The sequence below is a fragment of the Meleagris gallopavo genome, chromosome 10 (assembly GCF_905368555.1).
Source record: "Meleagris gallopavo chromosome 10, MGAL_WU_HG_1.1, whole genome shotgun sequence".
Taxonomy (NCBI): domain Eukaryota; kingdom Metazoa; phylum Chordata; class Aves; order Galliformes; family Phasianidae; genus Meleagris; species Meleagris gallopavo.
Genome location: NC_139413.1, coordinates 26,610,512 through 26,624,838, shown reverse-complemented (window position 1 = coordinate 26,624,838; position 14,327 = coordinate 26,610,512). Strand labels below are relative to the sequence as shown.

General features: G+C 50.1%; 1 protein-coding gene across 13 annotated transcripts in view; it reads right to left on the bottom strand.

The window, feature by feature from the left end:
• Window positions 1-14,327, bottom strand: part of NFIA (nuclear factor I A) — a 238,551-nt gene that overhangs the window by 192,123 nt on the left and 32,101 nt on the right. The window lies entirely within an intron of this gene.

Here is a 14,327-nt window from a genome sequence, read left to right as displayed (position 1 = left end):
TAATTATAGCAGCACTAGCGGGCACTGTTGTAATAAGGCCCACATATTTTCCTCTTTGATCATTATTTATAGGATGCATTGGAAATCATCCCGTTTACAACTGTAGGTGGAGTTTTATCCATCAGGAAGGGGAGCGCAGCGCCCGGTGCTGCCGGCGCCGTGCCGCACGCAGCCCGGGGCTGCCGGCAGTGACGGATGCCTGCGCTCCGCCGGTTTGTATAAGGGGTTGAAGTTCAGGCTGGTGCAGTGCAGCATTCCCCGGGACCTGCTGCCTCTTTAGGCAGGCGATTAATCACATGATCGATAGACCATATGATTAGGCACTAATAGCTGATAGGAGGAGAGAATAAACAACCATAAATTTGCTTTGTACTGAGTAATCCAAGTGTAAGAGAGGTCAGATAATGGCCAAGTAAGGTCATGTTGCCTAAGGAGCCCATATGGGAAAGATGGAAGATACATACATTTTTAAATATCTTCAATTACAACTGCATTGCCGGGCAGCCTTCGGGCTGCCGACGTGCCCCTCTCTCTGAGCACAGCCACGGCGTGCAAGCGGTGCACCAAGCATGATGAGAGCAAAGCACGCAGCCTCTTCCACACCACCAGAAATGAACAGCGCAGAGACCGCAGTCCATGCAGTGACTTCAGACTAAATAGCCGTGCTGGCTCGCTGTAGTTTAATTGACACCGGGAGGTGCAGGTGCCCGCGCACAGGACCGGAGCAGGACGCTCAGCCCACAGGGCTGTAAATCGTCAGCTCCCTCCCCACGCCTGCCTGCCCTGAGGCTCTCCTCTTTCCTGCATAAAAAACGGCCTTTTCGGGACTCAAGATGCAAACCAGGTTTACAGCCTTTTTTTTTTTTCTTCTTTATTTTATTTTATTTTTTACAGTAACTGTACCTTTTGTCTACGGCAACGGATTTGAGAAGAAACAAAAATGGCTGGGTAAAAGGAAAAAAAAAATCCTTCAGTCACCCCAACAAAGGCAAGGAGTTTACAAACCTTCCCCATCAGCGCTGGGTGCAGGCAAAGTACTTCATTAAGTTGAAACAAAACTCGACCAGTAAAACTGCCAGCTCCGCCAGAGCCAACCAGCAGGCGCCTTGCCGCATGCTCCTGATTGACCATCAGCAGACTATGGAAATCGCTTTCTCCGCCGAACAATCGTGGGGATAAATGCCCTCCTTTATCTCCGAGGCTATTTCTAAAGTCCCCTTTCTCAGCACCGGGACATTCGGGGGCTGCGATCTCATTTTGTCGCTTCCCAGCGGCAGTGGGAAAGCGCGCAGCGGCTGCGGGACCGCCCTGCTGCACCCATGTGTGCAGCCACACAGCCTGAGGCCAGGAGGCGAGGATCCCGCCTGCATCCGTTTTAAAACGAAGCCGTGCTTCAGATATCGTGCAGGCCCTTGAGTTTCAAAGCAACTGAGATTTGAGTGCTGCCACAACGTCAAGCAATTCAGAATCACTGGAGTGCTGCAAGAACGGTACGTGTACTTGACTTGTGAGCGAGCGCACGCGGTGCTGACCTGGGCACCGCTGCTGCTGTGCTCCCAGCTCCTTCGTGCCTTGTTCTGCTCGTCTACAGCAGCACGAGCCATGCACGGCCCGCTGCACCCACCTGAGGAGTCTGTGCTGCAGGGCCTGGGTGCAGGCTGGAGCTCTGCGGGTGCTGCCCTCCCCTGCTTTGCTTTGGAAGAAAGGCTTCTGCCACTTAACATAAACACACTTGACTTTGAAGGCCCTGCTAGACACATTAAACTAGAGAAGGCTCCTCAATAATTTGGAGGGTAATGTAAACACTGAGCATGAACACAGCTGAGTGCTTAGACCACGGGCTCTGTGATCTCCATCTCAGGGATGGTCACTTCCTTCAGCCTGTAAAACAGCAAGTTTCTTCTCCTTAGCAAAGAACTGCAGGAATACTAATAAAGTAACTTGTCAAATGAGTGCTTTCTATTTCTTTGCACAAGATTTACCTGCAGAGCACCAGGTGAGCATTTGCTGGGAGAAGCATGCACAGCCCGTCCCAGCCTGCAACTGCAGCCTCCCACTGCAGAGACAAAGGCATGTCCTCCTCAAAACACCTCCAAGATTGACTTAAAAAATAGATTTCCTTTTGCATTCAGTCTTCCTGTTCAATTGCAACCTGCCTTTGTTGCATGCTGAAGAAGATGCACAACTTTGAGAACTATCTCTTACCCTTGCAAATAATATTCATGGGTGTAATTACACTTCTCTCCGCTCATGCAGTTGTCTGGCTTATCCAGCCTGTGCATCCTTAGCCATCCGCTCTCTGGTTCAATTTTAAACATTAACCTAAGAGTAAAAGGGTGTTTCCTGGGATGATTTTATTCAAAACTATCCACTAGGTATTTGTGTCACAAATGAAGAGCAGGCAAACAAGCTACAATTCTTAACAAAAATATGAAATATTACCAATCTGTATGGCTGTGAAACATTTCTGTTTAACTCATCCTTTTGGTTTTCATCAATAATTCAGCTGTGTTTGAGGGAGAGGATATCCATGTGAGGACACACTTTTCCCTTTCCAGCCTTGGTGGGCAGAGCTGCTGGAGCTGCCCAGCACTGTGATGCCTCACATGCTGCTCCTCGAGGATACCAACATTTATTTCATTAACTTCCCTCCCAACTTACACAGTGGGCCTGCATTCAGAAGCATGCATGAATAATGCAGATTTCAAAACCGCATTATTACAAAGGATGTTGAGTTCACACACTGTCAACACCAATAAACCCCCCAAAGGGCTAAAATCCCGAACACCCCCCGCTCCTCCATGCTCCCTCTCTGTGCACAGTGAGGCTTGCAGAGCCCACACCCTGCCCAGTGATAGGACCAAGGTGGGTTTTGTGCTCTGTGGGCCTGGCCAGCTCCACATCTAGTGCCTGCTCCTTGCCCTTGCAGGGCCAGCGGGGCAGGGGCAGCCCCAGCCCCTTCCTGACCACTTGCAAGCTAAATTAAGATATGGAAAAACAAGTGAGAGAGACAAACACTCAGAGGAATGGGGTAAGAGTAACAAGGTCACATTGTTACGCTGGCAGCCATTGCCAAACTTGCAAGCTATCTGAGAGTTATTTATATATAAAATAATTAAAATCAGCTGTCCCATCCTGCCACACTATCACGCCAGCACAGGTTTGCTCACGCCTTGCACGCCATACAGCAGGGAAATAGCAGAGCTGTGGTGGAGGTGGCTGTGGGGTGCAGTCATCCCATGGCACAGCATAGCACACACAGTCACCCTGTCACCTGTCCCCACACAGCTGGGCTGCCACACTGGGATCCAGTAACAAGGAGCATAATGAGCACGGTGGCACTCGTAAGGTGTTCCCAGCCCAGAGACAGCTCACACTGATCACTGGAGCTGCCTGGTGGAGCAGTGAACCCATCTGATAACCCTGTGAGAGGAGATGAGCTGCACACCAAGGGCTGCTCCCTGCCTGCTGCTGACCTCTAACACTCCAGGCAACATCATGGTGCCTCACAGCAACAACCCCTCTCGTACCCCTTGTTGAACTCCATGGAATTCCTTCACTCACGCAGCACCGGACCTGACAACAAGATGCAGTAGTAGTACTTAAGACTTTACATTCTGCTGGCACACGTGAGATGCACTAACTGCCAGAAGGACAGCCCTTGGCCCATATTACAGTCAGAAAGATTAACACGGTGGAAGGGCAATACAGGAGCGTAACAGCAAAGGGACCAGTGCAGATAGAATAGTGTGACAAAGGAAAAATGCTCACCTGTTTCTGAAGATCTAGGCACAAAGGAAAGATTCCACAAGGAAGGGATCTCCAAGCAGAGAACTTCCCAGAGTGCCATTCAATCCTTAAAGAAGTCTAAGAGAGGTGCAGCCAGGCTCCACTCCTTCCAGTCACACAGCTGAATGCCTTCACCTGTGCTCCCAGGGCTGACCCGGTGCTTTCCCCAGGTGCTCAATCAGTGCTTCAGGCTGTGACTTAGCAGAAACCATACAGCCCAACATTAGAATTACACCACCTGAAGAAAGCTGGCTCTTCTACACTTATTACAGGTGGAAAGTATTGCAAAATCTCTGGGTAAAACGGGGGCAGATCTGTACAACTGCCCTCAGCCCAACAACCAAGCACAACTGATCCACCTCTCCCTGTCTGAAATCACTGAAGCACCCACAACACTGGAATTGTGTTTGGAGAGTGGTGAGCTGCCAGTCGTGCTGGAGACTGGGAGGTGGAAGGATTGCTCATGGTTCCCCAAAACCTCTGAGATCCCTACGTGAACAGCATTACCAGTGCTGGGCATGGTAGATGCAGCACCCTTGGCATGGTTAAGGAGGAGAGCACAAATGTTACGGATGGCCTCCAGCAGACACCTCCCTGGACAGGCACGAGCTTCCAGAAAGGATCAGCGGCCACTGGAAGCCTTTCTGTTCTCCAGCTCACACAGACAGGTGAGGGGAAAAAAAAACACAGCTCAGGTCAACCCCATTTCTCTGCTGTGAGCAGGTGAGAGTCAGACCAGGAGCTTCATCTGGGCTGATCAGAGGAGATAGGTCAGCAAGAGGTGAAGCTCAGAGGCAGCCCTGATCCCTGCTGTGAGCATGGGGTCACCTGGTGCTCCTGTTTCCCTCTCAGCTCACCTCACACGACCGGAGCGCTCTCTACAGCAGGCCCAGTGCCAGCCAGCTCCTCTCAACCCACGGATGGAAGATGCGTTGTTAGTGATACCAAACTGTGCCTTCCACGTCCCACCTCAATGACCCACACTAGTCAATAGGGATGGAGTTGTTCTCCAGGAGCACCAGGAAGCTTTGCTTAGCCAACTTCTGAAGTACTCTTTGCTCCAGGCCTACTCGGTCCCAGTACAACCAGCCGGGACACGGGTGGTGGAAGAAAGTTTGTGGGCAACAGCCCAGCCCCTGTGCCCGAGAGCCGCGCGTGATGCAGACACAGTGAGACAGGATGTCTTCCCGCAGAAAGACTGAGTAAATAGTGGATAATGACAGGATTTCTATTATTGATGCTTCAGCAAATCGTCTTGGATCCTCGGAGGATCAATTAATCATTGGGATTGTCAACACCCAACTCCATGTTCTAAGTTTTTGCCATCCAGCTCTCTCATCCTCCCCTCCACACAAATGATGCTGGGGGCACGGTGCCAAACGGAGCGGAAAAGAAAGACGGAGAAAGAAAGCTCTGAACAGAGAGGCCGTTGTCAGGGCCGGACCCTCGCGCCGGCGAGGAGATCAAATGCAGCTGCCCCATGGCTGCGTGCGGCTCAGCCCGGGGGCAGGCGGGACGGGGAGCAGCCAGCCAGCCTGCGCCGGGCACAGATAATTAAATCATCCGATTGCCGGGCAGCCCACATTAAGAAGCTCATCGGTTTGCATGCTGCCCCTTGCTGTGGCCACCCGTGAGCTAAGTCTTGCCTAGATGCTAGTAGACAATTAAGACAAATTGTATGGCTGAAGATCAGACTCGAGCACTGCCAATGCCCTTGCCTGGAAGCTCCGCTGCAGAATGAGGGCACATGTGTGTGGGAACCAAGGCTCGGAAGAGAGCTTTTAATGAACAACGTGCCAGCACTTGTTGCCAGAACACACTCTTCATTTCAGCTCTTGGAGAAAACAAAACCCTTAAAACCAGAGTTTACTACATTTCACTGATCTTCAATATGGCTAGAACTTCAGGATGCTTCTCCTCAAGCTAAGTTTGTATCAGTGAAAATATGCTTCTTGTTAAAGAAACTATTTAAAATGTGGAATCTAAAATCAAGCAAAAATAGCAGACAGTATGTTCAGCTTCAAAATTGGCTTGCACTCAACCAAGTATACCATAAACAGAAGGCAGAACTGACTATTTTTATCTTAACAGCCCTTGGGTGATTAAAATTTGGGGCCAGAATAAACAATTTTTTTCCCCATTCCTTGCAAGAGAATATGTGACATGGGTTTGGAGTCCTTTCTAATTTTTTAACTCTCTTCCTCGCTATAAATTGTTTGCATTAGAAATGTTCCCATATACCCAACTGCATGAAGGCTGCGTTGCACCAGGCATGGTACTAATTACAGGAACACACAGACCACTGTGCCCTGCAGAGATTACCATGCAAGATAAGCCAAAGACAACAACAAAGTGCTAAGAGGGAGCAGGTGAGAAGTTAACAGAGGAAAAAATGCACTGATACGGTGTATGTGGGTTTTCTTTGTGAGGAATGCGAGGTGTCGTGGCCAATCCCTGTAGCCTGAAGGCATGCGAGAGATGAGGGTCACAGGGATGTGTCTAGGACTGAAAAGACCAGATGGGGTCAGGGGAGGTGACATGGGGACACGAGGGCTGGACGAGAGAGAAGGGAAAGGGGTCGAGCAAAGGAGATGTGCAAGTGCTAAGAAAGAACGTGCTGGGGAGCCAGTAATGCATCAGTGGGGCAAGAAATAAGTGGATGGATCCATAACAAAGCATGGCGTGGCCAGAGGTAAAGGCCAGCAGTAATACTGGGTATCCACACGAGTGGGCTCAAGATGGCCTGTGCAGAAGAGACTGAGAAAACAGACCACAGAATCCACAGCTTTCTAGCAGCCGGACCTAGCCAAAAAAAGCAATTATGTATTGAGGGATGGGCAGGGCAAGAGAGAGTTGGGGAGGTACAAATTGTTTGCACGTTTGCAGAACAAGGAGTTGAAGATGGAGGCCAGGTTTTGGCCATCAATTGGCAGGGGTTCCAGCAACAGGAGGAAGAAGAAGCAGTGATGGGAAGAGGAGGAAGTAAAAAAGTCAGTTTTGATTGTGTTAAATAATGCTGATGGCTTAACTGCTCCTGGAGAGGTAGCTATGGTACCAGACTAAGCCATGGGACCAAACAGAGGCAGTGCAGGACAGGGGCACTGGGCTGGGCTTCACAGGATGAAACCATGGGAGCAGAAGCAGCTGTTCTGAAAGAACCTGTAGAAAAGGGAGCCTGAGTGAGGATTGTGGGACACCTCCAGCACAGAGAGGTTTGGACATTTATTGAGCTAAGGAGTATATCTGGGTTTCTTTGCAGCAGCACCTGGCGGATTTGTTGGCACACAAACCAGCACCAACGCTCAGAACTTCCCGCAGACCTTCACATCATGACTCCTCATCTTTCCATTACAAACTACACATTTTAGTACTTCAGTTGCAGATGCTACGGTCCACACTTCGCAGAGTAGGAACTGCTGCATCCCGCTGTGAAGACCACCCCAGCAATATTTATTTAAAAGTAACTAAAAAGAAAGGTTTTCTGAAAAGATCCCTTAAAAGCTGCACAGACGTCCAAAATGATGGCAGAGACGTGATACACAGCAGGCCCAAAGAGTTCACAGTGAAAGCACCTGACACAGAAGACATTTGTGCTGCTGAATAGCGTTATTCTTGGGAGCTAAAAAGCCAGCCGAGAAGTGGGAAGGATCACAAAGGAGGGCTGAGCCAAAGGCTGGGCAGCCGGTGCCTTAACGCTGCCTCCAAGGAGGATTCCAGCGGTTTCTGCCCGCAGTTAATGAATTTACTTGTAGTCATCATCTGCTCTCACTGATCACTAAAGATCAGCTCACTTTATAGGAAATAATAATAAGCACGGGTTGGGGGAAATTGTCTGACAAAATCTTGTTTCGTCATCCCCTCCTTCCTTTCTTCTGACACGGATCACCTTTTGAATCCGTAGCATTATTTCCTTTTAAGTGCAATCATTATTCATAACTTCCACATCCAGCTCAGGTCTGTTCCCCCAGTTTAGTGTGTTCCCATTCGCACTGTGTCAGCAGAAAGGGCTTCTTAGTACAGAAAAGCCGTTGCATGTGCAATAAACAAATAGCCTTTGACATACTGGTTAATTATATCAGTTAGCGACAATCTCACATGCATGAATGCTGTGCTAATGAAAACACTCTGGCATGCAAAACAGGATGGATCAGGACATTGAAGTGTCCAACCCTACAAAGTGCAGCAGTGCGGCCCCTAAAGCACTCCAGGACATTGGCTGCACCCGGGGGTGCGTGGCTGGATGGAACATTGTCAGGTCGGATGCTAAGTATGGGGAAGTTTTAGGTGCTGTGTAGCTAGATTTCACTTAAAGGAAGCTATACATTAAGAATGTAATCCTGCACTGGTGACAATGACAACACAGATTTCCATTAGTGTGTAGCCAACGATGAAGACATCTGTTCAATACAGCATCTGTATCTTCCATAAAGCAGCAGCTCAGTGCCGTACTGAAGAGCACAGACCCAAGCACGCCTCTCAAACCCTCCACTCCAGGTGCTCTCCTAAGCCACAGTTCCCATTCTCCTGCACTCCACAGAGCAGGGTCTCCATTCTGGACACTTCTGCATCCTATTACCTCCCCAAGGGAATAGTGGGACCAAGCAGGCAAGCCCCCACTGACAGCACAGAGCCCCCGCTAAAGGAACTTCCTACAACAGCCACTGCCACACCGAAACCTGCAGCCATGAGTGCCCGGCCCCATGCACATGTGCTGCACAGATGGATGCGCGGCTGCGGCCAGCCCCATGCATGCACCCTGCACGCTGGCTGTGCAAGCAATTTGTATGCTTACCACAGCCTTTTGTCCGGAACTTCTGAACGGCTGCAGCCAAAAACACGGGAAAATGGGGGGGGGGGGGGGGGGGGGTTGTGGAAGAAAATGTGCTGAAACTAAAACAGGAGATGCACATGGATGGCTACAGAACTGTGGTTGCCATCGCTGAATTCACTTGCATGGCCAGCAGCCCCTTGGCAGCCAGAAGAGTACAGAACAAGCTGCAGCCCCATAGGCGTGCCTCAGGGTTTCCATCCCTTTGGCCAGACCAACACAGAGGGATCCCCTCTGCATCCTCAGCCACTTGGGCTCACAGTTCCCAGCTGCCCCTGCTGCAGTGCGTGGCCATCTGAAGGGAACACCAGCGGGCTGCAGAGACCCGGCCTCCTTCCATCGCATAACACTATGCAGAGCTAACCACAGCCTTAATGCCCTGACAGCTAAACTGCTTTTATCTCTTTTATTTTCCACAGAGTTCTCGCATGATAATCCCCCTGCCATATTTTTTACCAATAAAATATATGAATAACTAATCTGGTGGCTAACTTTACAGCGATACGAGATCTCCCCTTATACAAAACCTCTATCAAAAGCAATCTTTTTATGGCTCTCAGAAAGACCGTCTCTATCCAACACTTACCGCCAGTATGGTTTTAACTCCCTTCTCCCCTCGCAGCTGAGGAAATGGACTAACCCAACATTTAGGGTAAACACACCATTAGCGGGCGTTTAGCAACAGAAAACTTTCCCCGCTTTGTTTGGCCTACAAACGTCCAAGTGGGAACACCAAGGAACGCTCTTCCCCACTTCCTTTTAGCCACGGATAAAACCCACGCGCCGCGAAGGAGAAAGTTTTAATTAAAATTGGCACTCGTGTGTGTGCAGTTGGTGGCAGACCCCTCGCTCAATACATGACATCACTTTGGACCGTGGCAGCGCGATGCGAGGCTGCGAGCAGGAGCGTGCTTGGTTTTGGCACCAGCGGAGCAATCATAAAAAAGCACTTTAGTGTTTACAAATGAGGCCTGAGCTGAGGAAGGAGGTGCGGGTGCTCCTGGCTGCAGTCCCGCTGCCACGGCACTGCACCCTGCTGCTCTCGCTGCTGTGCCGGGGGGGGTTTAGGATGTGCCAGCACTGTCCATTGGCATCTGCAGGGCATCTTTGCATTGCACCCCAGGTATTGCAGCTCTGCTTATCTGTCCCTCCATCTCCTGCACCATTCCCACCTAGGAACACCTTCTAAAAAGCTCTCAGAAAGATCTCTGCACTCTCCAAATCCCGGTGCTCCCACACTCAGCACCCGCAGTTCTCCTTCCTGGCTGCAAGGAGATTGGGGTAGGGAGCAAATGGGACCGTTGGTTATCTCACCCATTTACTCGTTATCCTCATAAAGGCAAATTACAACTGATTGTCCCCTCCTTCCACCTAACCCCTCCCTACCGAATGTGACCCTTGGAGCCAGGTGCAGCCCCAAACAGCCCTGTGTTCAACTACAATTTGCTGATTAGCTGCCGGGTGGTGCGTATCACAGGGGGGATCAGATGTGTCCATTCTGATATTTTTTAATCCCTGAATGAGTAATGGGATGCTCTGAGCATTAACACACCCAGTATCCCCTGCAACCTGCAGTAAGGGCGTGCTGGCATGGCAGTGCAGCGCCCATCTGCTCAGAGGGACTTGGAAGTCCATAGCCCCATATCACAGCTGTGCTTTGGGATCAGCTGTGGGTGGACCTGATGCCGCTGAAGGATTCTCGAGGTTGGGGATGGCTGCAGGGCTGGGGCACGGGTGGGTGCCGAGGCCAGCAAACACAAAGGGAGATGCGGGGCCAGGAGGAGATGGCAAGGGGATGGGAGAGGTGAGCGGGGACACATTCCAGATCATGGAGAGAAACCCTGGCACAATCTCCTTAATAAAAAATGCCACAGAAAACATGCACTCGCTGATGGGCTGTGAGAGATGGGAGGCTGAGGATCTGCGCTAAGAGCAATGCTGGTTCTCAAGGAGAGGTCATCTGCACAACGAGCAAAGAGGGAATTTCTGCTGGCAGTAAATAAATAAGGGCACCAGGAGCTCTGCAGCCCCGGGCAGCCTCACCCCAGGCACACATAGGTCTGCAGGACGCCGCTGTTCTCAAACAGAGGGGAGTTTTTGTGGGTTTGCCAACATTGCAAAACCACGGCGTAAGCTGGGTGAGAAACTGAAACCATTTCAGCAGTCAGCAGAGCGCGATGCCGCGTGCACGGGGCTGAAGCAGGCTGTTGTGCCTTACCCTGTTCCAGGACACAGCTTTCTAACCCCTTTCACATGGGACAGATGCTTCTGCTTATGGTTTTGTGGGCAACATGAGTACTTAAAGCACATGGGAGGACGTTGGCTCGTTACAGCACGAGCCTGGGCTCTCCAGAGGTAATCTGGGGCAGCAGTCAGGCCAGGAGGACTTTGACACTTCCCTTCCTTATGTGCCAGCCTCTGCGGACGGGGCCGATCACGCATCACTGCAACAGCCCTTTGGGGTTGGGAGTCGTCAGGTCATCTTGCAGGTGGCTAGAAATGCCACACTGCTATCTCAACAGGGGAACACTTAAGGAAAGTTCATCCTAATTAATTAAAATTGTGAATTTAAAGTGGATTAATTAAACTGCATTAAATCCCTGTGTAAACTGCTCACTCAGACTTAAAGTGTCTTTATTAAATTGCTAAAGCAAATTAAACTAAACCAAATTAAGGCCGTTTTATTTCTAAATGACAGTGTCTACACGAAGACATAATGCAGTTTAGCTAATCCACTTTAAAGTTATTTCACATTAATTTCAATTGTCCCTGTGTAGACGAGCCCTAGGAATCCAGTCGCACACGAGCTTGTGTACAAATATGGATAACAACACTGCCATTTTTAGATTGCCTTTTTAGGAAATTATTTGCAAATATCATCTTAGACTAGCAAGCAAAGAAGTGATTTTCAGTGGGACCGGAGTGGAGAAGGACAGTGCTTTCCTTTTGGCCACACAAATCTTCTGCCTTCATCCCTGCGCAAGGAGACAGAGAGGAAAGGGAGGGATGTACCCGGCCAGAAAATCATTTAGCAATTGCAAAGCGCTGAAAAGGTGGCTCTGAGACTATCAGAGCAAGAAGTTTCTGTTCCCAAGAGGAAAACTTGGACTTTAAGGATGAAATAGAGACAATGAGGGAAGCAGAGAGCGCTGGGTGCAATGGCTGCGGTGGCTGCAGGCTCCTGGCTGTGCAGAGAGGAGCTGTCAAAGTGCAAAAATAAATGTTGGTGGGGCTGGCAGAAGGGACCGGGGGCTCAGGATGGGGAAGGGGCCCCATGGAAAGCATCTGGGGCTGCTCCTGCTGTGCCAGAGCCGGGCTCTGCACAGCCCCTCTAAATGAGCAGGTCTGCAGTGAAGCACCGCAGCGCTTCGTAAGCAATTTCTCTTCTAATGGAAACAGCCTGCAACACCCAAACTTCGGGTAGCTGGGCAGGAGAAGAAGGGTTAAGGCAGCCCTGCGGTTTGCAATTTAGTAGCAGTCAAGCCCTCAGCAGTGCAGACCTTCGCAGGGAGGCTGGAGACGCTGAAATAACTGCTGGCTGGAGCTGCGGCACGTCCAGAGGCAGAAGCAATAAAAACAGAGTGGATTACATCCTTTAGAAACCCTCAGAAAAAAAAAAAAAAAAAGGAAAACAAGAGAGTAAAAAAAAAATAAGGGAACGAAAGAAAGCGTAAACCACAGATTATGTCTGCTGGCTGTTTTTTGATAAGCTCTGTTACAAACACAATGCTAATGAGTGCAAGGGACATCCTCTGTGTGGGACGGCTGCTTGACCGCATTTTGTCTGCATGTGGCTGATTTCCTCTCCCACTGCCAAGCCCCGTGGCATCACTCACAGCCGGGGCTTTTCCTTCGCCTCCTCGCCTCACCGCCCGGCCGGCCGCGGCCGTCAATATTTCACCCAACCTGCATGAGTCAGCAGTAACCGAAGGAAAGGACTGCAGGGAGAATAAACATGCCAACATCCCTGCGAAGCATGTCAGGGTCGCAGCGCATCGGCCCCGCGCCGGGGCCGGGTGGCTCTGCAGCTCTTTTCTCTTTATATTAACATCGTACGGGGCTTTTCTCAGTTGATCCCCAAGTCCATCCGGCTCCCGGTGTTCGTTTACTCCTTGCTAAGGCAGTAGCTGTGCCCTTTTATACTGCCGGGCTCTTTATGAACCCAACAGTGATTGCCTTCCCAAGGCATCTACTGGGTCGCGTATAATTCCTCTAATTAAATGTAAAGGAGGGATGGCTTGGTGGAGCACCATTTCATCATTTCCCCTTACTTCATGCTGTGGACTTTAATGAGGACCTAAAACACCATCTTGACTTGGCTTTAGTTTCAGGCCAGATGAGCTTTGCTTGTTAAGATGGTCTTCACTTGTCAGGAAAAATAGCTTTATTAAGGTCATGGAACGCGGAGGGTTTGATTAAAGCTAATCAAGGAAAAGAAACCAGACCAAAGCATTGCGAATCAAACTCAGTTCAACATGTTTAACATAACTAAGCCTCGCCTATCTGTTAAAAGCAGACAGGAGTAAGATCATGTTACCAGAGGAATGCCTGAGCAGGGGGCGCGGGGACAGCCGTGCTCACATCGCAGCCATCGCTTCCCCTCACCCCAGCGAGGGCTCGGGCTGTGTGTGTCCCTGCCCACTCAGGACCGATGTCTCTGGGGCGAGGGGCACAGCGTGGCACGGTCAGCAGGAGCAGACGCTGCAGCCTGCTCATCTGAAGGGGTTTCTGAACCTAAATACAGATGGATCGCTGGGGTGTTACGCTCCCGACCGACTTTGTGTCGGGCAGTTGGCATTCGTACCAGTTTATAGTCCCCCTCCAACTTTCTTGGTGCTGTTTTACCAAGCTTCACGCAAGTTTTGGAGAAAATACAGCATTTTCAAATCCAAATTCTGTCCAGCCCTGTATTTCACAGATATTTTTCCATATTCCACAGGTATGTTTTTCTATATTTTACTCCACTGCTCAGTCTGAGAGCCTGCAGTTCCTGCTTCCTCCATGCAAGCTAACCACTGTGTTTTAGTTTTACTTTGTTCCTACTGCATGATGTCAACTCATGCAGCAGAGGCTGTCCGAGGAGATCATTTGGGAAAGCCAGACAAAAAAAAGCTATTATAACAACTGGATGCTGGCCTGTTAGCTTGGAGCATCTGAGAGCCGCACAGCCCTGACTGGAGGAAGCCCCATCCCTGGAGCCCCACAGACCCCTGGAAGTGCAGAGGGAGGGCCCTGGGGGCCAGGGACAGCCTCTAGCCTGGGGCAGCTGTGGGACAGAGGAGGGACTGCTGGATCGTCCCTGCTTTTTGGTTTCGTGCTTCAAAATGTAGTGTTTGAGGTGCAGGAGGATTAAGCAGCGGGTACAAGCTCTCACAAGCAAAAGCAATTAAACAAGGCTGGAATTATTTTTTTCAGAGAGAAGTTGGACATTGGGTGTTATGGAAGGGGCTTTTTAAGGATAATTTTCTGCAGAGAAGTTCAGGAACTCCAAACATACACAGGGATATCCTGCTTAGGACAAGGCTTAGCATTAAAAAAATAGTCTAAACAAAAACGCGGGACTACTCCCCTGCTCGGCTCTGCTGCTCGGTGAAAGATGGACAGGAAATTGCCAGCAGTGGCACGGAGGCTCCTGCCAAGAGGGAGCGCGGAAACAAAAGACCCTCTATTGTGTAAGAAAACCTGACATCTATACCCCTCGCTATATTCT